General features: G+C 51.3%; 1 protein-coding gene, 2 non-coding genes and 1 pseudogene across 3 annotated transcripts in view; 2 read left to right on the top strand and 2 right to left on the bottom strand.

The window, feature by feature from the left end:
- Window positions 1-7,486, top strand: part of SOCS5 (suppressor of cytokine signaling 5) — a 112,145-nt gene extending 104,659 nt beyond the window's left edge. The window contains exon 2 of the transcript XR_003524501.1: window positions 7,115-7,486. The gene's annotated coding sequence lies outside the window, so the exon portion shown is untranslated. The remainder of the gene's footprint in view (window positions 1-7,114) is intronic.
- The window catches only part of LOC113937120, a 31,400-nt pseudogene extending 10,969 nt beyond the window's left edge, over window positions 1-20,431 (bottom strand).
- On the top strand, window positions 2,470-2,542 carry TRNAK-UUU. The gene has a single exon. It is a non-coding gene; the product is annotated as a tRNA-Lys (tRNA).
- Window positions 11,592-11,700, bottom strand: LOC113938766. The gene has a single exon (XR_003524973.1). It is a non-coding gene; the product is annotated as a U6 spliceosomal RNA (small nuclear RNA).
- Window positions 20,432-25,601: the final 5,170 nt, after the last annotated feature.

The raw sequence follows: 25,601 nt of genomic DNA, 5'->3' as shown, positions 1-25,601 counted from the left end.
TGCTTCCCCACCTGCCTCCAAAAGCACCATGTGGAAGTGCCTGGGTGGTTCAGTCATTAAGCGTCTGCCTTCGGCTCAGGTCATGATCCCAGGATCCTGGGATCGAGTCCCACATGGGGCTCCCTGCTCAGCGGGGAGCCTGCTTCTGCCTCTGCCCTTCCTCCCTGCTCATGCTGTCTCTCTCAAATAAATAAAAATCTTTAAAAAAAATAAAAGCGCCATGTGGGTGGGGAGTCTATATCCCCAGCCTGGCACCGAGTAGGCACTCTCAGGAGTAAATGAAGGAACTAATGACGGGGGGGAGGGGGGGTCCCTCCAGGCAGCTCTAGGTGCCTGCCTCTCCTAGAGGCCCCTGGAGGATAATGGCCACAAATAGTTCCTTCCGCACGAAGTTCAGCAAAGCCCCTTTCTCAACCTGCTGCACAGACTGGACCAGGGATTGGACCCGCAGCCCAGGCTGGTGGGAGGGAGGCTGGCCTCTGATGGCTCGCCCAGAGATTCCCCCAATCCGGGGACCCAATCCCGGGACTCGATACAGGATGGTGGCTAGCGGGCCAATCACATAGCTTTGGGGGAAGAGGGTCCTAAAGGCTGCTGAGTCTCACGGAGGCTTCCTGGAAAGGTGGCTGTCCAGCCCAGTCCCGGAGCTGTTGGAAGCAGAGTCCCTCCCGCCTTCCCACGCCTCCAGACTGAGGGCATCTCCATCTGTCTCTTCCAAGCAAACTAAAGAGGCTGCATCACAGGCGAGGGCAGCCGTCCATGCTGCCTCTCTCCTCCTCTGGCGGCTCCCTACCCCACCCCACAGGCCACTCCGCTGGGGGGGGGGCCTCCCCCTCGAGCGGGGCCAGGTGTGGCTCCCTGGCCCCAGCCTGGCCCAGCTGGTCGCGGGCAGGAGGCGACCTGCATCCGCTGCACCAAACCCAAACGGGCACATTGGTTGATGAGTTTGGAGCCCTGCTGTCCTGTGTCCCCAGCCTCCCCCTGCCTGGGGCATGGGGGACCAGGAAAATGTGACAGAGGGGAAGCATTTGGCACACAGACTCACTCTGGTGAGGTGGAAGGAGTGGTGCACCAGGGAGACTGAGAAAACACAGAAACATGCTGCTGATGCTGCAGGAAACGTGCTGGGAGCAGGGTTCCCAAGGGGGTGGGGGTGGGGCTGCTTCCAGGGTCTAGAGGGACCGACCCACGCTTGTCTGCAGACAGCCTCCTTCCCAGGCCCACACTTGGAAGGCTGGAGTTGTGCGAGGTCAGTCTGGTTCCCCCCACACCCCCCTACCCTTTGGACACTTTCTCCTCACTTCCCTTCCCCCTCCAGGGAACCGGTGCCCTCGGACTTCTGGAAACCACATGTTTCCAGCTCTGAAGGATAACTCAGATTTAAAATATTCCCATCCCACATCAAACCATGTGTCACGGTGCTGTCGCTGCCCCAAAGCCTCCGACCCAGCACAGTGGCTGACACATACACCCACACTGAGCAACTGAGGACGAGGAAGGGGGCATCGATTTAAAAGAGTGGCCCCAGGAAGAGAAGACTTCACCAAACAAACCAATCCCTTAGACAGGGATGGACCAGTCTAGTCAGGGCCACAGAATGAGAGCTCCACTCGGGGGACCACCTTCTTTGCCAAAACAGGATGCGCTTGCTTGGGTGGGAAGGTGGGGAAGGTGGCCTAATGGTCAGTGTGGTGCAGGCCACTCTCCCGCCCTTGTGGAAGATGAGCTGCCTTGTCACAGCAGAGGATGACAGCCCTGAGCTGGGAGCCCAGGCCCCTCTCAGTTCTAGCCTGGGACCGGCCTTGTGGCAACTCACCCACAGGACCTCAGTTTCCCTACTGGTAAAATGGGAATAATCCTACCTACAAAGCAGGGCTGTTGTTAGCCTCACCGAGGTAAGACCCGAATGATGCAGGCAAGTTAGACGCAGGACACTGGAAGAGTTGTGAACAGAACATCAAAAGATGGCTAAAGAAAATATGGTATAGAGGCTCCTGGGGGGCTCAGTTGATTAAGCACCTGACTCTTGGTTTCGGCTCAGGTCATGATCTTAGGGTTGTGAGATGGAGCCCCGAGTTGGGCTCCATGCTGGGCGTGGAGTCTGCTTAAGATTCTCTCTGTCTCCCTCTGCCCCTCTCCACCTTCTCTCTCTCAATCTCTCTCTCAAAAAAAAAAAAAAAAAAAACATGGTATATGTATACAATCAAATGCTAGCCATTAAAAAATGAAATTTTGCCATTCATGACAATATGGTTGGACCTAGAGGGTATTATGCTAAGTAAAGTAAGTCAGAGAGAGAAAGACAGATACCATATGATCTCACTTATATGTGGAATCCAAAAAACAAAACAAACAAACAAAAGAACCAGAAACAGACTCATAAATACAGAGAACAAAACTGGTGGTTGCCCAAGAGGATGGGGGTACGGAATAGGTGAAGGGGATTAAGAAGTACAAACTTGCAGGGGTGCCTGGCTGGCTCAGTTGGTAGAGCATGCGACTTTTGATCTCAGAGTCCTGAGTTCAAGCCCCACGTTGGGCATGCAGCCTGCTTTAAAAAAAGACAAACTTCCAGTTATAAAATAAATAAGTCATGGGATGAAAAGTACAACATAGGGAATGTAGTCAACAATAATGTAATATTGCATGGTGACCATGAGTAGTCACGATGTTGTACACCCGAAGTTAATATAACCTTGCACGTCAACTATACTTTAATGACAAGCAGACATGCAAACACGATGGTCTGGCTGTGTGGCCTTGGGCAAGTTCCTGCCCCCTTCCGTGTCCTGAGGCGGGGGACCAGCCAGTCTAGAATGCCTTTTGCAGTTCGAGTCTCTCTCAGCGCCCTGTTTTTGAAGAACGACCCTGCTGTTTCACCCTTCTTAAGGGATTCTTTCTGGGGGAAGTGCTGCCAATTGCTTCTACATTGTTCCTCATGACAACTCAGAGCCCCTGCCAAGGGCCTTTGTCTGGACACTGTGGGGAGCCCTGGGCAGAGGGAACAAGGCAGGTCCTGCCCTTCTGCTGCCCCCCAGGCCTGAGCGTGCCCTGTTTCCTTCCCTCCTGCCACACCCTGTCCCTAGGTGGGTTTTCCTGCCCTGGTCTCAGATTCCTGACAGCCAGCTCCTCGTACCCAGCACACACTCTCACACACATGCACACACACGCACACACACACACACACACACAGGCTGTCTGTTCCCTGCCCTGCTGGCCACTCTGGCGGAGCCTGGTCTTGGGTCTTGAACCAAACTCCTAGGGTCTGGAGCTCCCCCATGGGTGCCGGGAGAGGTCCACGGAATTCTTTTCTAGGAAAGCTGCCTCCCCACTTCCTGCCAGGGTCAGACGGGGCCCTAGCTTGCTGGGATTTGCTGTCAGGGAAAGGTCTGGCTGTGCTTTGGGGATGGGCATGATTCACAACCATCTGGTTCGGGAAGACCACACTCTCTGGAAGGGAAGACAACTCGCAGCTAATGACCCGAATGTGTGATGTTCTTTCTCTCTCCACCTCCCCCTTCAGCGCTGGAGTTTGATTTCCTCTCCCTCCCAGCACCTCCACAGCCTGCTGCTGTCCAGTGGGCCCTGGGACTAAGAGGTCCCCTAGAGGTCACCATCCCCACCCCCAGCCTACAGGCCTGGCCGCACTGGACCCATCCGATCAGCCCCCCTGTCACTCGGCTCCCCTGTTATCTTCTAACACACCCCGTTTCCCATGCATCTCTCAGGACCTTGGCCACTTCGTCCTCTGACTTCTCTCTCGCTCTGGCTCCCTCTCGTCCTGCGTCTTTCTTTGCAGGTCCCCATCTCCGTGTCTTCACATCGTCCCCTCCCCGTCTCTCCCCTCCGTGTCTCTGACCTGGTTGGTGCTTCTCCCTGGCGGTTCGCCAACTCTCTTTCCCCTCCAGTCCTGCCCTCTGCACTCATCACTACGGGCTCTGTAACCTACTTTGCAGAAATCTCATGAAGGAAAAAAAAAAAGGAAAGAAAGAAAAGGCAGAGTTTGGTTTTCATCAACATAATGAAACCCTGGTGGCCTCGGAATGTGGCTGCAGGCCTGCCCACCTCCCTGCTGTGGCCCCCCTGCGTCCAGGACACCTGTGCCCTCCCTGCACGTCAGCAGGCAGAAGCAGCTCCCGAGCTCCCACCTGACTCTTCCATCAGGCCAGACAGAAACACGGGCAGCCGGGATGCGTGCCCCGGAGGCACGGCCAAGCGTGGGGGCAGAGCAGGACCCCACAGGGCCCAGGGCAGTTTTCCAACAGCGGTTAGGTGTTTATTGTGGATTCAGTGTTTGTGTTCCTTCACATAGGTTTGTATTCCTTCTTACACTGAGGCTCTAACCCCCCATGCAACAGGATTTGGAGGTGGGGCCTTTGGGAAGTTATTGGGTTCAGTTATTGAGGTCATGAAGGTGGGCCCCGCATAATAGGATTAGCGTTCTTGTCGGAAGAGGGAGAGACGAGAGCTCTCTCTCTTTGCCATGTGAGGACACAGCAAGAAGGTGGCCACCGGAAAGCCAGGAGGAGACTCTCACCAAGAACGAATCAGCCAGCACCTACATCTTAGACTTCCCCACCTCCAGAGCTCTGAGGGATCAGCGTCTGTTGTTCAAGCCGCCCAGTCTAGGGGACTCTGTAACGGCAGCCCTAGCTGACGAAGCCGCTCTTCCATCCCGGGTGGCCCGTCTGTGGAGAGGCAGCGGCCTGCTCAGACCTCCAGGCCCAAGCTGGACCAAGGCCGGCCCCCCGCAGCACTCTCCACCCTCACCTTCAGCTTTGGTGGCCTCTGGCTTCTGCCACAGGGGCTCCCACAGGGATGGAAAGGAGGCTACCTGCCCCCACGGCTGGCCCGCCTGAGTGCTGGCCCCCAACCCAGGAGCCTGCGTGGGGCCGGGGGACCCAGACTGGACCCCTGGCTAACACAGGACCCTGATCCACTGGGCTCCTTGAGGGGGGAGAGTAGGGCAACAGGCACGAGGACAGTCCAGGCCGACTCTCCCTGCGTTCTCCTGCGCACTGTCTTAACGGTCCAGGAGCCTCTCTGTGCCCCTCTCTGCCCCACTAAAGGCTCCTGTCCACCTGGCTGCCTGCATGCCCTCCACTCCCCACTCACGTCTCACACCTGCACAGGGGCACTGCGAGTAGGGAGCTGCCCGGGGAGGGGGTGTGGGTGCAAATTCCTCCTGCATTCCAAGGCTGAACCTATGTCATCATGACAGTGGCTGTTGGTTTGGGTTTTAAGATTTATTTATTTGTCAGAGAGCAAGCACAAGCAGGGGGAGGGGCAGGCAGAGGGAGAACGAGGCTCCCTGCTGTGCAAGGAGTCTGATGCGGGGCTCGATCCCAGGACCCCGGGATCATGACCTGAGCCAAAGGCAGACGCTTAACTGGCTGAGCCACCCAGGTGCCCCACTGGCTATTGATTTTGATCATCTAAAGGGTACAGGCGCTTACAGTTTACAAAGGGCTTCCTCCTACCGCATTTCATTGAATCCTCACAACAGGATGGTCTCTGTGTCTGTTTTACAAAGGACACCAAGGCTCTGGGGCTTATTACGCTCAGCACAGCACTGGCCCCCTGCTCCGGGGCTGTGAACCGGCTAGCTGTCTCCTGACACACGGCCCCTGCTTGGCCAAGGATGCCCTACTAACCCCCAGGGACACCTTGTGCCTTCTTGCCTTTGAGCTCTTGCGTGGCCATTTTCCTGCTAGAAATGCCCTTACCCCTCCTCTCTGCTCCTTTAAATCCTGCTTGTCGTTCGCAGCCCGGCTCATGCCCTTCTGCCACTGGAAAGCCTTCCAGCACCAGCAGAGAACAAGCCTACTTACTGTGTTGCATGCAGAAGCAACACCACGGAGCTTCACAGCTGTGGCAGAGCCTGCTATTTGTCCCTCAACATTCATTCTCCCCTTCTTCCTCAGGAATGGAACCCCTGAATTTTAGTGGGGTACGTGGCTGCCCGGGCCCTATGTGGTTAGACGTAGCCAAGTTCTAGCCGACGGAGTATAAGCGGAGTGGCATTTATGACTCTGGGGAAGTATTCATATTCATTTTTCTGACCTCCTTTCCTACTTCCTGCCAGCTGGAATGTGAACACGATGTCTGGAGCTCGAGCAGCCATTTTAGACCTTAAAGGTGGATACCATGTGTAAGGATGGCACTGCGTCATGACCAAAGTAACTTGAGAACCTGATGGTCCTGTTGCTGCGCCCACCATCCCTGGGCCCTTAACTTCCACACTTTGCTTATCTGAGGCAGTAATCAGTTTCCATCCTGTTTAGGCCACTGCTGTTTGGGATGTCATACCACCTTCGCCAAACACAGTCCTTCCTGGTACCAAAACCCCCATCAAGTAAGTGCTTATGGAGTACTTACTTTGTGCCAAGCACAGGACAAGTCAGGATTTTTTAAGCTGGTTTTCACTTAGTTTTCACAGCAACCTTAAAGCTGGGTGCTAATACTAATTAATTAATTTGAACTACAGCTCCCAAATGAGTTTTGTTCATTCCACACCATTTGTTGGTTCCTGCTACATGCTAGACACTGGGCAAGGCCTTGAGGATTCAGCAGTAAGATAAACTTGCCTTCCAAACACTGACAATCTAGTGGGGGAAACAAGCAAATGGAAATAACCATACAACGTGATGGTAATAATACTGTATCGTCATTTTAAGATGCCATCAATTGTAAGATACACTGTTTTTTATGTACCATCAAGAAAAATAATACTGCCATGAAACTGAGACATGATGTCTTAATAATAGTCCCATGTGACACATGAACCAGTCACACCAACCTCTCATTACTTTGAAATTGTTTATTATCTACCCTAAGGGTTTTCACAATTTCTCCGGGCTCCAGTTGCCTTGCTTCCTATGTGACAATCCATCTTCTAGACAGATCTCAGTAATAAAATATAGCCCAGCTTTAACCATTGAGAGCTTCCTTTCCTCTCCCATAAAGCACATCGTTGTTGCTTTGGAGGGAGCGCAGACTGTGGTTATTCCTCTGATGAACATTTGCTTCATTAATATCAAATTTATGCCCTGCTGCTCTGTTTCGTATCTTTCTTCCTACTCAACAACTTTTTCATTTCTCTGTTGAATCCTAGCATCCTTGAAGGCAGTTTGGATGGCAGTTAAACTCAACAGATAAAATGCCCAAGAACGCACAAAACTCTTACCAAAGAGCTACGGCCGAGTTTATGCTCACACCCAGTGACACCAATGTGGGACTGTCATCTGAGAAGCAGTGATCCTAAGACCCTTGGCTGTAAGCACAGCTGGGTCTCAGGGCTGTGAAGACGTGAAGGAAAAAAGAAAAAAAGAACAATGTATGTCTTCCAGAGCCTGGAGGAGAGAGGAATGGGGAATGGCTGCTCAGCGTGCGTGGGGCTTCCTTCCGGGGTGATGAAAATGTTCCAGCACTAGACAATGTGGATGGCTGCACACATTGTGGATGTATTAAATGCTGCTGGATTGTACACTTGAAAATGATTAAAATTGTAAATTTTATTTTATGTGTGTTTTACCATAATTTTTTTAAATAATTTATTTATTTATTTGACAGAGAGAGACACAGAGAGAGAGGGAACACAAGCAGGGAGAGTGGGAGAGGGAGAAGCAGGCTTCCCACCGAGCAAGGAGCCCGATGTGGGGCCCAATCCCAGGACCCTGGGATCATGCCCTGAGCCGAAGGCAGACGCTTAACGACTGAGCCACCCAGGCGCCCCTACCATAATTTTTTTAAAGTATGCCTTAGGGGCGCCTGGGTGGCTCAGTCAGTTAAGCGTCTGCCTTCGGCTCAGGCCATGATCCCAGGGTCCTGGGATCAAGTCCCGCATCAGGTTCCCTGCTCAGTGGGGAGTCTGCTTCTCCCTCTGTCTGCTGCTCCCCCTGCTTGTGCTCGCTCTCTGACAAATAAATGAAATCTTAAAAAAATAATAAAGTAAAAATTAAAAGTATGCCTTAGGCTGCTACCATTTTCATCAAATCTTACTCAAAACTAAGTTTCAAGCCCTGTTCTAAGTACGTGACATGCAGAATCCATTGCGATCCCAACAACAGCCTCTACCACAGCTCATCACGATCACTACCATCTATTGACCATGGACCCATCGATGGCTCAGTAAGGACTTTACAAGCCCCAGTCCGCTCACCCCTCCTAACAGCCCCATCGTTCAGACTGTTCTGCCTTAACGCTCGTTCTGAAGATACACACGTGTTCCCATACGACTGCCATGAGGTTTCACTTTTGCTCATGTGTGATTTTGCCCATGAGGAACCCCAGGTCTGGGGCTGGCCAACCACAGCCCTCTGGCCAGCGGCCTGTTTCTGCACATAGAGCGTTACTGGACACAAGGACACCCACTTGTCTATGTCGGGTCTGTGGCTGCTTTCACACCAGGACAGCAGAGTTGGATTGCTGCAGCAGGGGCTGTGCGGCTCTGCAAACCTGAAAGCATCATCTGGCCTTTGAAGAAAAAGTTTGCTGAGCCCCATGTTGTGTGAACCCAGAAAACTGTACCCCGCTGAGCCGAGCTGTGCAGACAAAACACACGCACTCTCCCGGAAGAGGGATGGTCCATAAGCAGTTATGATGCAGCGCTAGAGAGGGGACTGCTGTGCACAGAGTCCCCAGGAGGGCCAATGGGATCGAGAAAGGCTTCCCCAGGTGCAGAACCACCCTCGCTGCCGGGCTCCACAGTTAGGCGAGAGGACAGAGACCCAGAGGCAGGGCAAGCCCCCCGAGTCCATTCCTTGCCCCCTGTGCCCACCTGAGGCCGCATTTCCCTGTGGCTCTGTACCTGATGCAGGGTCACCAGCCATCATTTCTGGGTCCTGGGACACAACTCAACCCACAACAGACCCTTTCTACTCTTCCGTGGGATACATCCATGCATCCTTTCTCCCAGAAGATTCAGGAATGGCAGGCTGATCTCAGCACAGCAAACTCTCCTTGGGTTCGTTCACTGGGCAGCGGGCCAGCCATCTCTAGCCCTTTGGGTTTCTCAAGTGGGAGTCAAGCACCAGTCCATCACCCCATAGTGCATAGTGCCGGGATCCCATCCTCATCTCCCTGAGAAGCTCCAACGAAGCCCCCTCTTGGGCTTGATGTGAGAGGCAGGCACCTTCCACGCCTCTTCCTCACAGAGGAGGAAACTGGCATTCAATAAATAAACCCTTTCCCCAGATTCTTCAACAAACTGACCCTCCACCCCAAAAAAGGGCTGTAAGATTTGTAAAACAAGCTTAGAAATGTTTTCTTATAAAATTGGCTGTTTGTTTCCAGTGACTCTGGGAACGGATACCTATCATCTTAAGCTCTCAGCAGAAACTTCCACCCTGTTTCACCACCTCCTCAGACCTGAGGAGCTGGAGACCAAACAGCTCTTCCTAGACCGCCCCCCTGACTGCCCAGTCAGAGAAGGGTCTCAAGGAGAAACAGGCCTCCTGGCTTGGCCCCCAACAAGGTCCTGCCTGCTCTGGAGACATGTCTACTGTTAGCAGAAAGCTGTGTGGTGGTGAAGGAAGCCCGACAGGCCTGGTGTATTGCCACCTCCTTGATCTGTGGGACCTTACACAAACTTTTGAGCTGAGCTTCATTTTCATCATAAAATGGAGATAGAAAGTAATAATAATACTGTCCCAATTTCCCAGTCATTGTCAGAGTTAAATGTGTGGAGTAAAACCCAAGTGGATCCAATGACTTCATTCAGCTCCTGGACAACAAGTCTTAATTGAAGGCTCCTGGGCATCCCCAGGCCTCTGGGAATGGAAAGGATGGGGGTCTTGCCCTCAGAGGGTTTACCATCTGGTTGGGCAGAGAATATGCACATGGCTGAAAACAGAAATGACAACCCACATTGGGTAAAGCCACAGGGAAGATTCACATGTTGGCCATGGGCTCCTAGTTAAATCAGAGGCACAGTATAACTCAGTAGAAGAATAATCCTGATTTGGGACCGCCTCTTAGAGGAGGTAGGCCTGGGGCAGGGCCCCAAAAGTAAGATTGAACTGGGGGTGGGGGGAAGAGGAGTGAAATTTCTCCCCGTGGTGTTCCTGAGAAGAAGGCCCGAAAAAGTGTGCATGGTGAGGGCACCATATGGCTCAGTCGGTTAAACGTCTGCCTTCAGGTCAGGTCATGATCCCAAGCGTCCTGGGATCAAGCCCCGCATCGGGCTTCCCGCTCAGCGGGGAGCCTGCTTCTCCTTCTCCCACTCCCCCTGCTTGTGTTCTCTCTCTGTCAAATAAATAAAATCTTTGGGGGAAAAAGTGTGCGTGGTGAACAGAATTACACATTTGCCCCACGTGTTTATGTATTTAGAGTCACAAACCAGATGGCAAAGTAATGCAGGGACTGGTGGTCCTCTGAGCAAACCTGATGGCTCATTAGAATTACCTGAGCAGCTTTAAGAACTACTGAGGCCTGGGTCCTCCCCCAAAAGACTCCCGTATGCTTGCTTTGGGGTTTGATCTGGGCATTGGGATTCTGAAAGCACCCAGGGGATTCTAATGTGCAGCCAGGGTTCAGGACCATTGCTTAGACTCTCAAACTTCAATGGGAGCAGTCTGGCTTCTGTTTAAAAAAAAAAAAAAAAAAGTGCTAAAAGAGAAAACAACTTTATTTTTAAATGCCAGAATGCCAGGGTGGGGTGGTGGTGTGAAATGTCCGCACTACCTTTGCTTGCCTCCAGCCACTGCCCCCACATTCTTCCATCTGCTTCAATAAATTCAAGCTCCGACTCAAAAGACTTCTTTCCCTTTCTGGAAAATTCTATTCCCGGGAAACTTCCTCCTAACTGTGGATGCATCTTGTTCTTAGTGCTTTGCTATGCTTGTCAAAGCGCTCTGATCCTCCAACATCATGCAGTTTTGTTCAAATGTCATCAAATTGCAAAGAATTTTCCAGAAGGGCCACAGGAACCCTTCCCAGGGAGGCCACTGCAGCAGCAGAGCCAAGGGGAAAGTGCACTGGACTTGGGAGCCAGGATCCCCCCGGCCCAAGTTCTGACATGACCACTAAATGGCTGCCCCTCTGAGCCTGAGTTTCCACATCTGTAAAATGGGGGAGGCCTGGGTGACCCCATGTTCCTCCTCACCCTGGCTCTCTGAGACTTCAGAAGCCACTCCAAACTGAACACAGTGGGGTCTGAGTGCGGCTCACCTCCAGGCTCTGCCTCCTGGGGATTCCGCCAAGCCCTGGGCCTCTTGCCCAGCGAGCAGCAGACACAAGGGGCCTTCACAGAGTCTCTGCGTGGTTCTCCTGGGGAGCAGGGGCGGGGAGGCAGGGAGCCTCGCAGGCCTAACACAAGGCCTCATCTGTGTCCAGGCTGAGGGAGGAGTGGACTGAGCCGCCCATGGGGACGCTACCTTGCCTCTGGATTTTTCCGTGGCCTTTTTCAGAGCCTTTCATTTGATCACTCAATAACGCCTCAGCAGTGGAGACCGATGAGGACAATTAGCTCCATTTCACATTGCGGATGCTGAGGAGCTGAGGCTCGATGAGGCAAAGTGGGGCTGGAGGATGCCATGTGTCAGAGCAATCAAGAGCATCTGCTGCTCAGACATTTAAACTGCCTTTTAAAAAAAAATATGGAATACTTCACAAATTTGTGTGTGTCCTCCTTGCACAGGGGCCATGCTAACCTTCTCTGTATGGTTCCAACTGTAGTCTGTGTGCTGCCAAAGCGAGCACGCCATTTAAACTTTCTAACCCTCAATTTTCTCACCTAAAAAAGTAAATACTCTTAACTGCTCTGGTAGACCTGCCCACACTCTGTGGTGAGGGAGGCTCAGGGACACCTTTGGTCATGAGGTGGGACCCAGGAGTCAAGTCAGTGCAAAGGCAGGGCCCTGAGATCCATGACAGGCCAAGTGGTGTTCTAGAACTTTCTGTATTTCCTCTCCTATCATCCTCACAACAGCCCCGTCTGTCAGCCACTCTTGGCCCCATTTTGCAGAGCGAGAATGAGAGGCTGAGAGTCCACACACAGGGGCCAAACTCAGTTCCAAGTTATGTCCTTCCACTACCCTGTGCTTCCCCTTGGATGTGGGTGTAGCTCAAGAGGCAAGTTTATCCCCTCCGTCCATACAGATAGAGGGACAGACAGCCTGCAGGACGTGGTCAGGCTCAGCTCCAGGTACCATCACAGGCAAAGAAATCAGGGAAGGAAACTGCTGAATTTGAGAAACTTATACTTTGAAATCATCCCCTTCCTCAGACTAGAGGGAGTCTTCACAGAGAAATTTTATAGGGATTAAAGAGTTCCATACTTTTTAATAACCTAGGAAAACTAGAAAAAGAGAGACTTAAACATTCATCAAATCTCTAGAGGGAGAGTGTCTTTTATTAAACTTGGAAATCACTGATAAAAATCACAAAGGAGCGATTAGCGGGTTTGACTACAGAAAAGTATAAATTTTCTGCATTAAACAAATGACTGAAAAGGGACAAGTGGGGAGAAATATTGGAAGCAAATAAGGGAGATAAAACTATCTGGTTTTATGTATTTATGTATTTATATTCTGCCTCCTTCCTAAACAGTCATGAGGAGGGTATATTACATAAAGAGCTCATATAAACTGAAAGTTTAAAAACCAACAAAGAGCCTTATAGATAGATAGGCAGGGGCATGAAGAAGCCACTTACATAAAACAAATTATAACCAGTGAACAGATTTACAGAAAAATATCCAGCCTAGCTAATCACCAAAGAAAGGCAACATCAAATAGGAAAAAAAAAAAAAACAAAACATTTCAGTTGGCACCCAGTTAGCACATATGAGTGTGATCACAATTACACCCCACCATTCTTGAGGAAAATCACATGTTGATAGGCACCGAGAACTACAAAAATATTTCTTCTCTTCAACAGAGTAATCTTACCACTGGGGATTTTTGCCGAAGATTCTAAGATGGGGAAAGCATGAGGTGCACAAAGATGCCCACTGCAACATTAGGAAACAAGCTTAAAATTGAAAATGGCTAACTGAACTTTGCCCCACCCAGTCAAGGAAATCCAACGCAGCTTTTATAAAAGAAGTTCACAGAGACTTATGGCAAATAAAAATGCCTATAACAAAATGTTAAGTTTAAAAAGCTGGTAAAAATAAATACACAAATAAAATAAAAACCAGGATAAATACTTGGAGTATTCATAATATATAATTCGTACTATGACTATAGCTATGGGAAAAAATACACCCATGCAAATACGAGAAAGGCACGTCTGCCCCCAACACTCTCAGACCCCGGGGTGGGGTTACAGACAGAGACCACATACCAAATGCCTAAATGTTAAAGAAATAATTATGAAATAGTTATGAAGTTAATTTAATAACTAATAATTTGCGTTAATATAAATCGAATGTAAATTTGAAATATTTATTAAATATTAAATTATTGACTAATTCAAGCTAACAAACTGTCACATAAAATGTCAAATATCCTCTTACCTTGCGATGAGTTAAGAGGCCTATTGTCATCCCTAGAACAACCACTAAGAAAATAACAAACACAGTTGAAAAACCAACAAAGAAAATGGTAGCTACTTAATACAAAAGGAGTCAGGAAAGGAGAAATAGGAACAAAACAGACATGAGACATATCAAAAAGGTAGATGTAAATCCAATTATATCAGTAATTACTAGTACGGACTGAATGCTTGTGTCCCCCAGGATCCACATGTTGAAATCCTACCTCCCAATGTGATGGTATTTGGAGGTGGCGCCTTCTGGAGGCAATTGGATTTAGATGAGGTCATGAGGGTGGGGCCTCCATGATGGGATTAGTGTCTCCATAAATAGAGGGAAACCAAAGTTCTCTCCCTGCCCCACGAGAAGGAAGAGAAAAGGCAGCTATCTACCAGCCAGGAAGAGGAACTGAAGGGGCCCCCACCTGGATCTTGGACTTCCAGCCTCCAGAACTGTGAGAAATAACTGTTGTTTAAGCCAGTGACACTGAATCAGGGCGGCTCTATTCATAATAGCACCAAACTAGAAATTACTCAAATGTCATCAGCTAGTGAACAGATACACAATGGAATACTAATCAGCAATTAAAAAGAAAGAAACTACTGACACATGCTATAACACAGATAAACCTCAAATACATTACGCTAAGTGAAAGAAGCCAGAAGTGAAAGACTCCATGCTGTAGGATTCCATCTACAGGACGTGTCCCAAACAGGCACATCCAGAGTGGCTGCCTGGGGTGGACTGTGTAACAGGAGTGGACAGCAAATGGCCACAGTAGTTCTTTGGGGGGAGTGATGGAAATGTTCTAACACTAGATTATGATGATGGTTATGGTGATGCACAACTCTGTACACGTATGAAAAAAATCATTGAATGCAGCATTTCAAATGGGTGAAATTTATGGTACACAAATTATACCTCAATAAAGCAGTTTTTTTAATATGCTAAAATTTAAAATATTTGTGCTGCAAATGATACCATCAAGAAGGTGAAAAGACAATCCACTGAATGGAATAAAATATTTGCAAATCATCTATCTGATCAGGGACCTGGATCTAGAGTATATAAAGAACACTTATAATTCAATAAAAAGACAACCCAATATAAAAATGAGCAAAAGAGCAAAACAGACATTTCTCCAAAGATCTGCAAATGGCCAAGGAGCACATGAAAAGATGTTCAATACAGCTATGAACAGGACAACATTGCCGCCTTCCTGGAGCGGGTGGGAGGAGAGAGGACAAACAAATACATTACAGAAAGCAATGCATGTCTGTCTCCTCGAGGCCAGAAATATGCCTGGCTTCTTCTTCTAAAGCTTTCTCTGCCTCATACAGGGAGGCACCTATAAATCATGAATGACTCTGTGTTTTAATGGATCACTCCTTGAAGAAATCCACCCAAATAACACTATGAGATTTGACTCCACAAGGAGTATTCCTGCAGTAGGAGGGGAGAGACTTTTAGTCATACCTGCTCATGCATGCATTCATTCATTCATTCACTCAACAGGTTGTTTGAGCCTCCTGTATTAGTTAAACCATCTTTGTCTGCCAGTAATAGGAACCTAATTTAAACTGGCTCAAGCATAAAAGGGAATTTGTTGGCTAAAGTAACTAAAAATGGACAAGGGTGGCTTGATCCAGGTGTGCAAACAGCATCATCAGGAATTTCCCTCTCAGACCAGTCTTGCTCTGGTTAGCTCCTTTCTTGAGGGACTGTTCCCTTCGTGAAGGCAAATGGCTGCTGATGGCCCCAGAATCTCATCTTCCAGTTCAACACCCCATGGACAGTGAGCTTTTCCTCCCCAGCCCTGACTCTCCCTGCCAAGGCTCCCTCTGCCCTTTTCCCTCAGAAGTCCTGCCTGGGTTCCTACTGGGTTGATGAGTCCTGACTTAGCCTTGACTCATGAGTGGGTTGGGGGTCAGCCCTGTCCAAAGCTCAAGGACCGAGAGCAGGGGAAAATGTGGCTCCTAAAGGACAACTGAGGTGCTGGTGCAGAGGCAGGAGAACAGATGCCTCATAAACCAACCAAAATAACCCGTGTCCCTACATCCTTTGGTACCAGGCCTATCAATCACTGTCTTATCTTACATATATAATGCATATAGAATATGACCGAGAAAATACTGTGGAAATTCAGAAGGGGGATTATCTTTCCGTAGAGGGAATCAAGGACCAACTAATGGAGGAAGTAGCATACGAACTTGACTTTGATGGATGAGTGAAATTTTTTATATGTATCCATGAGAAGGGAGCACTCCAGGCTGACCCAAGGTGTGAAGGCAGCAGACTATAAATGGGGAAATTTAGTGGTTCCGTGTGGCCAGAACAGAGACCCAGGAAGAGGAGCTGTGGCCTATGTGGGAGGAGGAGGGTGGGCATCGGACCTCAGATGCCAGGATAGAGAGCTCCGACTGACATCGAGAAAGCAGGAAAGCACTGAAGGTTGTGATCAGGGCAGTGCTATCATCTGGGACATTAATCTGGTTGGATTTAATTTCATTTAGAAAGGTGGGGTGGGGGGGAATGGAGAGCAACCAATTAAGAGACTCCAAAAATGGTCTATGCAAAAAGCATCAATAATCTGAATGTTCCAGTGGCACCTCCAACCCAGCATGTCCAAGACAGAAGCCAGCTGGCTTCACCTTCCCCACACCACTTCTCTGCCTGTGTCCCTTGTCCTAGCAGATAGCATCTGCATCCCCACAAGGCAGCCTGGAACCTTCCCTCTTCCATATCCCCCACAACAGACTTATCTACAAATCCAGTCGGGTTTTCCTCCTAAATGTTTCTGAATATACTTGTCTTGTTCCTCTGCACCACCGTTCTCCTCCATCTGTTGCTTGGACGGCTCCTACAGCCTCCTAACTGGCCTCCCTGCCTCCACCTGGTCCCCTTTCAATGTTCCGGTGCTCTACACAGTAGTCAGAGTCACCTATTTAAGTTACAGCCAGCTGGGGACTCCCCACCCACCAACCCCTTTCAGGACATGGTCTCAGCCTCACATCTTCCTGCCCCCCCCCACACACACATCCTCCCTCCCCTCGGCCCACCATTCCAAGCTGCTCTCCGTGCACCAAATGTAGCAGGACCTCTTTCCCCTCTGGACTTTGCACATGCTGCTTCCTCTGCTCTCCCCCTTTTTGCTCTGTTCCTGCTCTAGGAGCTAGAGGGAATGTACTGAGGAGGCAGAGGAACAAGAGAAAGGGGTTGAGAGAGAGCTGGGAGCCTGGTGGACACACTCCTGTCTGCCCAGCGCTTGCCTTCACAGTAGCCCCCCTTTTGTGGGGGTCAGCCCTGTCACACTCAGCTGTGTGAGGTAACATCTTACGAGGTCCTGCCTCCCTGCCACAGTTGTCCACCCTCCCGGCCCCAGCTCTGCATTCCAGCCTGCAGGAAGGGGGGATGGAGGAAGTGTAGGGCAAGCAAATTCCTTTTAAAGAAGTAACACAGAAGTTGCACGCATCCCTTTCATTCCATTCCATCCGTAAAAATGTCATCATACTTAGCTGCAAAACAGAGTCTCTAGTTGGTTGGACTTGTGCCGTTACTAAAAAGTTCCATTCCTAAAAAGAAAAAGGGGAAGGATGGCTCCTGGGGGAATCACAGTTTCTGCCACATTCCCCTGAGAGCCACCAGAGTCTCCCTCCAGGGCCTGACTCTAAATTTGGGGGCGTTGGAGGCCTGCCTACGTGGGGACTGTATCAGGTACAGTAGCAAACCACCCCCAAAACCTATGGGCTCAAAACAGAAGCATGGTCTCGGCTTATGGTTTGTAGGTCAGCAGTTTGGCTGGGCTCAGTTGCCGGTTCTTCCACTGGTCTTGTCTGGGGTCATGCATGCCGCCGTAGTCACCTGATGGTTTGATTAGCGCTGGACAGTCCAGCACGTTCTCGCTCACGTGTCCAGCAGTCGGCAAGCTTAAGGCTGACAGACCTCTGCTCTCCATGTGCCCTCTTCAGCAGCCAGCTCAGGGCCACCCACATCATGGTCTCTGCCTTCCCACTGTGGCCAAAGAGAGGGCAATCCTCAGGTGGGTTTCAAGCCTCTGCTGACATTTGCTAAAGCCCCATTGGCCAAAATAAGTCACGTTGCCAAGCTTGGATTCATGGGAGGAGAGACAACTTCACCTCTTGATGGGAAGAGCAGTAAAGCGACATTGCTAAGGCACACGGGAGGGATTAGTCATAACATCCGCACGAAGAGTCTTCGGAGGTGGCCTCAGGCTCCACCCAGAGAACAAGGAATGTCTTTCTTTGCTCGTGCAGGCTCTCGGAGCCCCCCAAAAAAGGCTCTCCAGAGCCTCGGGGAACGGGTTCTTCTTTTTTGCTCAGAGTACATATGACCTTGCCCTGTGTCTGAAGAGCTGCCAGGAACCAAGGCAGTCACCGGAAGTAGGAATTGCTTCCCTGTCTCTGGTGAGCTGCGAGGTCTCCCTCGTGGCACCTCTTTCCCCTCTATGCCTGCTCCATTTTCCTCTCTGTGGGTTGCTTTACTCCTGTCAGCCTCCAGCACCCTTTCCCCTTCTGGTCCTGTTGTTAGCTGGGCCCTGCTCCCCGTTTCCCAATTCCAGAAAGTAGCCCTACCACTGGCCAGCTCGTCTCTTCAGTCCACCCCATGATGGGTGGCAGGCCAGCCTGTGGAGTGGAGCTGAGCCTGTGTCTGGAGCTCAGATGCCCACAGCTCATCCAGTAACCTGGGGGGGGGGGCGGGGAAGGGAGGGGGCACTCTAGTGGGTGGCATAGTGTCCCCCCACCCCCGGCAAAGATATGTCCATGTCCTGATCCTTGGAACCTGTGAATGGGAACTTCTATGGAGAAAGGGACTCTGCAGATGTGACTGAGGATCTTGAAATGAAATCATCCTGGATTATTCCGGTGGGCCCTAAATCCAATAACAAGCGTCCTTACAAGAAACATATGGAGGAAAAGACAGACACAGAGGAAAGCCATGTGAAGGTGGAGGCAGGGAGTGGAATTATGCAGCCACAAACCGAGGGTCCCTGGGAGCCACCAGAAGCTAGAGGGCATGAGGAACGATGCTCCCCCCAGAGCCTCTGGAGGGCGTGTGGCCCTGAAAATACCTTGATTTCACCTGAGTGTAGCCCTGACAACACCTTAAATTCTAGCCTCCCAAACCGTGAGAGAATAAATTTCTGTTATTTTAGGTCACCAAATTGTGGTCAATTGTTACAGCAGCTCTAGGGAACGAAAAGAGGCTCATTGCTCAAAAGCCAGCCACGTGGGAGCAGAACCCGGAGTAAGGCAATTTCCCTGAGAAGACCGTGCAACCGTACAGGGCAGACCTCCTTCCCCTACCAGTGTGTGGACCCTCTGCCCTTTCCCCCCAGGGCCTGAGAGTGCAAGGCAAGCGGGCCTGCACCCCAGCATACTACCTCTACATTAACACCCAAACGCTTCCGATTGGCCTCGGGAGTAAAAGGAGGGAGCAAGGTGGAACAGTAGTTCACCAGAGGGTCATAGGATCCTGGGAAGTGTCGTGCTTGGTCATCCATGTCTGAGGGAGCAGAGACCTGAGCGGCCTTTCACAGGCTGGGGGAAGGATCCAGGGACGGAGAGGAGGCCTGAAGAGTCCCATCCTTCATGCCCAGCACACCAGACTTCAGCTCACACAGATCAGAGTCATGGGAGGTTAGGACCAGAAGGGACCTTTGTGTTTAGTCCCTCCCTGAGACAAAGAGGCAGAAGGCAGAGGGAGGAATGACTTACCAGCGCCCCCCACAGGGGTCTCTGTTCACCGCCTCGAACCCTGTCCCCTTATGTGTCCGGTACTCCACGCGGTGCCCTGGGCAGAGACAAATATTTTGCCTTTATTCACGTCTCAACACGTGGTAAAACGTCTCTTCTACTTCTCATTCCCATGCCCCCTTCCTTCTTCCCAGGACATCGTGGCTTCTGAACCCTTGTTCCCACCAAGCACAGCCGAGGAAGTGGGGAGGCTGCTTTGCTGAGCAGACGGTAAGGATGACCTGAGGGGCGCTGGTCATCCAGCCTGGCTGGACCGCGGCACCCCTCCTTACCTCTGCACGGCCTTGGCCTCCAGGGGTACATGGGGGGCCCCTGGGCAGCCTGGCTCCAAGGTCCATTCGGGCAGGAAAACCAGAAGCCACAGGCAGTAAAGAGCCATCCGTCTGAATATGGTCATTCTGTTTTCTAAGAGCAAGGAAGAAAAAAGTTTGAATTACCTGATTTTTATTAAGGATGGGAACAAATGTTAAGTATAACTAATCTTTTAAGACAGATTTCAGTTGATATTTTGGATAAATAATGCTGCATTTTATCGACACTTTTCTCTGTCCTGCCTAAAGCTTTGTATATATTATCCTACTTAATTTTTTAATGATTTTATTTATTTATTTGAGAAGGAGCACACAAGCAGGAGGGAGCGGCAGAGGGAGAAGCAGCTTCCCGCTGAGAAAGGAGCCCGACACGGGGCTCGATCCCAGGACCCTGGGATCACGACTCCAGCTGAGGGCAGAAGCTTAACAGAGTGAGCCACCCAGACGCCCCCTATCCTACTTAATCTTATCAACAATGCCGGGGTTAGGTTATCATGAACCCTGCCTGCCATCCCATTTTGTAGACTAGAAGCCTGAGGCTCAGAGGTCAAAGCTGCCTGACCCCTAGGCCATTCTCTCTCCACCACATCATTTGGCTCCTCTGACTAGAAAGGAGAAAGAAAGAACAAGAAGGAATGAGAAAAGCCGTGAAGGAGGACCCGAGAGACCAAGGAAGAAGTGCGGGGAGATACACACGCAGCTGGAAAGCGGGGAGAGGGAGCGAAACCTGCGAGAGTTCTGAGAAGTTGCAGAAACTCTCCTCTCCGTCACCTCTACGCAGACTGTGTGCTGGAGAAGGTGACCGTGCCCACGGCCACACCCGTTGGCCAGCGAACCCCTGCTCACAGCTCTTCAACAGCTCCTCATCCTCCAGCCTTCTGAGATTCCAAAGTGAATGGGAAAAGCCACAACAATCCACCGGGTAAGGAATTCTTGGGGCTGCAGCCTCCCTGCTCAGAATAATGGCACACTGTAAAAGAGACGGAATCAAGCGGAGGGGCAGCTCCCGCCCCTGGGCTAATGCACATGGGATCGTGTTTGCCCTAGTGCCACAGGGCAGCTGGGGAAGGCTGTCGTGGACACTCTTCTGCCCCTCCTTCCAGACTCTTCCCTAAGCACCCCCAATCCCACCCTGGTATCCTACACCTCCCCCTCCCGCTGGGATAATGACAGTCTCGATACACCCTGGCGCTGTGTCTTGAGAGAAATCATCTAGATCGATGAAGCAGGGCAGGCTCAGGTCCCACTCTGTGTATGTGGAAGGCCAGGCCAGGGCTGGGAAGACCACAGGGGGTCGGTCCACATGAGAGCCGGTCCACATCTGATGCTCTCTGGGACTTCCAGAGCATACAGAGGGCCCTCCCATGGTCTGTAAGCCAATCCCTTCATTTAATCAAGGAAACTGAGGGTCAGAGAGGTAAGGGCAGGAGCCCAAGGTCCTGCTGTCTGCACACTTGCCCAGAGCCGGGAGCCTGGAGCCCAGCGCTCAGCCCAGGCCCTCCCCACTGGCAGCCAGGCTCTCCCCCGGCCCCCTGCGCCCAGTGAGCCAGCGGGCGCCTCACATGTGATTATAATTACCGTGGGCTTGGCCTGAGCCCAGCCATACCGCGAGCACATCCAGGCCTGGTGGCTGGCCAAGTTTCCATCTGGGTAGAAAAATGAACAAGTTCAAGGGATGCATGTTAATCCCAAACACCCAAGCAGGAAGGACTGGGGAGAGGGGGAGAGGGCTGGCCAGGATCTCTCGGGGCACTGTCAGCCCACCAAGAGCTCCCGAGACGAGCCCAGGGGGCAGATTGCTCCCAGCCAGCAGAGACTCGGCTGTGTGCCCGTGAGGGGCCCAGGACTGCCCGCCTGTTGAGCGCTGTGGTTCAAGAGCCATCTCAAGATCGCCGGCGGTTATAAAGCCTGCTGGCTCCCAGGCCCAGGATGGAACTGAGCTGGCACGATGTGGCCGGTGGTCCCCACAGCAGTCACCCCTCCTCACTCGGCTCCTTCCTTGTACTAAGCATTTCCCACAGTCTTTGCGTCCCCACCCTCTCCTTCAGTAGCACCATCCCCTACCACAGATGGGGAAACTGAGGCACACAGATGCAGGGACTGGCCTGAGGCCAGGTAGCCATTGAGGAGCCAGGATGGGTAGAAGGTAGGCCTGTGGCAGCCAGTCTGGCTGGCAGCCTCCCTCCTGAGGCTCTTGAGCTTCGAGGACAGCCTGGGCTGTATCTAGGGCTCCCCTGCTTTCAACTGGAGCCCACCGCCATGGCTGGTGCCTGAAGATTTACTTCATGAGCTGTTTAGCTTCAACTGCCACGAATCAGCTGCATGGCCCTGGTGAGGTCCCACATTCTGCCTGCTGGCCGTCTTGTGCCTCTCTAATGTTGACATCCCATGTCCTTGAGGCTTCCAGACTGTTCCCCCAGTTCTTCCACCCTTGAGAGAAAGGGTCCTTCTTTTCTCCCAGACTTGAAGCAATCCTGAGTACTGCTCCCCTCACAGCTTGCCTCAACTCCCAGGAACTATCATCTGCAAGCTGTGCTTGGTTCGGGCCTCCGGGAATGCAAGACTTTTGAATTTTGACCTATATGTGCAACTATCCCTTTCGGGGCTCATAACAGGTTAAATAGGTGTTAAGAGAGCCACCACTCTCTGCCTCAGAAGCAAAGGAGTTCACATTTAACTGGAATTTTACTAATACCATGTGATGTGCTAGAAACCCTATGAAGGACAACAGCCATCAATTAAATATCAACTGTCAGGTGGGAAAGAGCTATGGCTCCCAAAGGGAACAATGAACTTTCTGATTGCTGATGCCCCTGAGGGGATACAATTCCTCAGAAAAATGAGGTCTACCTCAGATAAAGGTGCTTATTTACACCAGCTTCTAGACTGGCCGAAGACAGTCCAGGGCCTGCAGCCAGGCATCTGAGCAAAGAGGCAAGCTCCAGAGTGCAGTTTCTTGCCGACTTGGGGATTTACGGGCTTCCTGGACAGGCCAAGCAGCCTCGGTTTCAAGGCCAGCAGCTGGGCCAGGAGGTTGGCCAAGGTTTTTTCAGAGGCTTTGCAAGCAGTTGGGCCCTTGGGGAAAATGGCTTCGAAAAACACGGGCCGTTATCTGGTCTTCCATCTCCTCTAGTCAAAGCCACAGCAGGGGCATTTTCTTCACCGAGGCAGGGGGAGGAGCCATGGGGGAGAGATGGGGAGGCAGAACGAGGAAATGAAGCATTATTCTCAAAAGGTCATCTCTTTAGTTTTTCTACTTTCAAAAAGGCCCCGATGATCACTTTGTGTTTAAGCCAATCTTGCTTTTTCAAAGAAACGAAGAAAGGAAACGATGTTTTTCCAGGTCTAATTATAAAAGCCCTAAGGCTGGAAAGATCTGGAGAAAACATCTGTCTTCTGGTTGTACCTCCACTAGGTGTACACCAAAGCCCATGGGCAGGGGTTGGTCTGTGAATAACCTGCCAGGGGCAGCTCTATCAGCAGTATGGGGGCCCCCAATCTCAAGACGCGCCCCCCTCCCTCAGTTTATCCACATCCCCATCGCTGGAACTAATGTCCATTTCTTCTTTTCGGTCCTCGTGGGAACTGGAAAATGGCCAAGAGACTAGAAGCACTAGTGACTGGAGTCCTTATAATCCGAAGGAAGGCAGGGTGGGGGGCTCTGTCACCCCAGGACACTGAGTCCTGGAAGCCTGCCCTGCCAGCATGAAAGGGCAAGGCCCAGAGGCGGGCTGCCCCGCCGGCCTTGCTGTCCCCTGCCCCAGCAGGCCTGCCGTCGGCACATGGCTGCTGAAAGGGCTTCTTCCTAAGCACATGGGCTCGGTCTTCTGGTCTTGTGCAGACCAAGAAAAACAGAGTGGGTGTCCCTGGATTTCCTGTTTCAAAAGTGCTGGTGTGTGTGTGTTGGGCGGGGGGGAGGGGGGGAAGTTGGAGTCTAGAGAAACCATCTCATTCCTTCCCCCATCTATCAAAACCACAAATCTCAACCTTCCCAAGGTGAGGGAGAGGTGGGCTGGTGGGGCCAGGGAGCGGGTGTCTGGCAGGAGTGGCCGGCCTCTGGCAGCCCCCCAGCTCTGACAAGCTCTGAGTGCCGAAACCAGGCCCCGGGGGGACCCCCATCACCCTGCAGCAAATCTCTCCCTGCTCTCAGCAGCTCACAGCCCTGGCCACTCAGGAGGACGTTTTCGAAACAAGGGCAATAGAGATAAGAAGCAGGCTGGAGGAGAGGCCTGAGAGCTGGAGTCAGGCCCAGGGAGGGAAGCAGGCTCCCTGTTGAGTGAGCCAGAGGCACCCAGTCCCCCGCCGGAGCTCACCCTCACTTTGATACTGTGCCGAGTCAGGGTCCTTGGCCTGGCCAGTGATTTCTGGTCAGAATCTGTGCTCCCCTGAGCAGCCTGAGCTTTAGGCACTGCCTGCAGGCCCAGGGAACTCCTGCAGAGCTGCCCAGGAAGCGGCTGTGAGAGCTAATCTAATCACCCAGTGCTTGGAAGCAGGCAGACACATGGCCTGAGGGCACTCGGTAAATATCTGTAGAAAGAATGACGTGCTGTATTACTGCTCCTATTTGAGCTGTGACCAATGCCCCAGGGATGGCATCTCAGAGGCAGAAAGGACAACCAGGCATTGGGCTTGGAGGGGCTTGGGCGCCTGGGTGGCTCAGTCGTTAAGCGTCTGCCTTGGGCTCAGGTCATGATCCCGGGGTCCTGGGATCGAGCCCCACATCGGGCTCCCTGCTCCGCGGGAAGCCTGCTTCTCCCTCTCCCACTCCCCCTGCTTGTGTTCCTTCTCTCACTGAGTCTCTCTCTGTCAAATAAATAAAATCTTTTAAAAAAGAAAAAAAAATACACGGAGGGGCTTGGTTAGGTGCAGGTGGCCTGCATGGTAAAAATCAGATGACCTGAGCTCTTGACCTATCTGAGTGTTTCTAGGAAAGTCATTCAACAATAACAAAAATAATAATACTAGGTACTACAGTGTGCAGAGGAGGGAGTCTCTTCTAACAGAGGCTCCAGACAGTGGTTTCAAGGTCACCTCTGGGACCCCTTGGAAACTTTAGGAATAACCAGAACAGTCCAGCCTGCTTCCCTGCAACTCAAGAAGCCCCCCAAAAGTGTGGGCTGTTTCAGGGTTCTGGGTCAGACCCTCTTTGAATCCCGGGCCCTTGAACTCCCACCTCTAAAGACAATCCCACAGCCCCCACTAGCTCTTCATCCCTCACACATTCCACGGATGATCTTTGGTCCTTCTCTCAGCCTGGATGAAACAAGGCAGAATGAAACAAGGCATCTGGCCACTACCCGGTCCAGCCACGCTGTTCTCTGGGGGCAGGAACCTTAAGAGGAATCCCAGCTCCAGCCAAGGAAAACAGGAGTCCGGGCTGGTTAAGCCAGGTGGCTTCTCCCCCCACCTTCCTTTCCCCTGCCCCCACCCATGGGAGCCAGTGAGTTGTTTGGGTAACCCTGAGACCCACCCCACCCCACCCCACCCCATCCCACCCCACCCCCGTACTGCCTGCAGCCAGCAGGGGCTTCTTTCTGTCTGTCTTTGTATCTTCCTGTGGCCTGAGGGCCCTCCCTAATCTAGTAAAATCTCCTTTCAGCATAACTAATTACATCTGCAAAACGCTATTTCCAAATAAGGTCACCCTGTGAGGTTCTAGGTAGATATGAATTTTAGGGGGACACTACCTGACCCAGTACACCAATGTTGAATTCAACTGTATCTGATCACTGAAGTCCATGACCCCTCACCCATCCGATTTTGGTTTCCAAGATTCTGTGGCTGTTGTCTGTTCTTCTGTTGTCTTTGTCCTTTTATTTTCATTTTGGAGGTGCTTGAGGCAGGAGCTACAGTAAAAAGAAACCAGAGAGATGACTCTTAATGACACTTTCTTTAATCCAATATATCTAAGATACTATTATTTCTACATGTAATCAATGTAGAAAATTATAAGTTTTTAAAAAGATTTTATTTTCAAGTCATCTCTACACCCAACGTGGGGCTCAAACTCACCACCCTGAGATCAAGAGTCGCATGCTC

Source organism: Zalophus californianus, chromosome 8, assembly GCF_009762305.2.
Source record: "Zalophus californianus isolate mZalCal1 chromosome 8, mZalCal1.pri.v2, whole genome shotgun sequence".
NCBI lineage: Eukaryota > Metazoa > Chordata > Mammalia > Carnivora > Otariidae > Zalophus > Zalophus californianus.
Note: the sequence above shows the minus strand (reverse complement) of the source record. Positions and strands in the feature narration are given on the sequence as shown.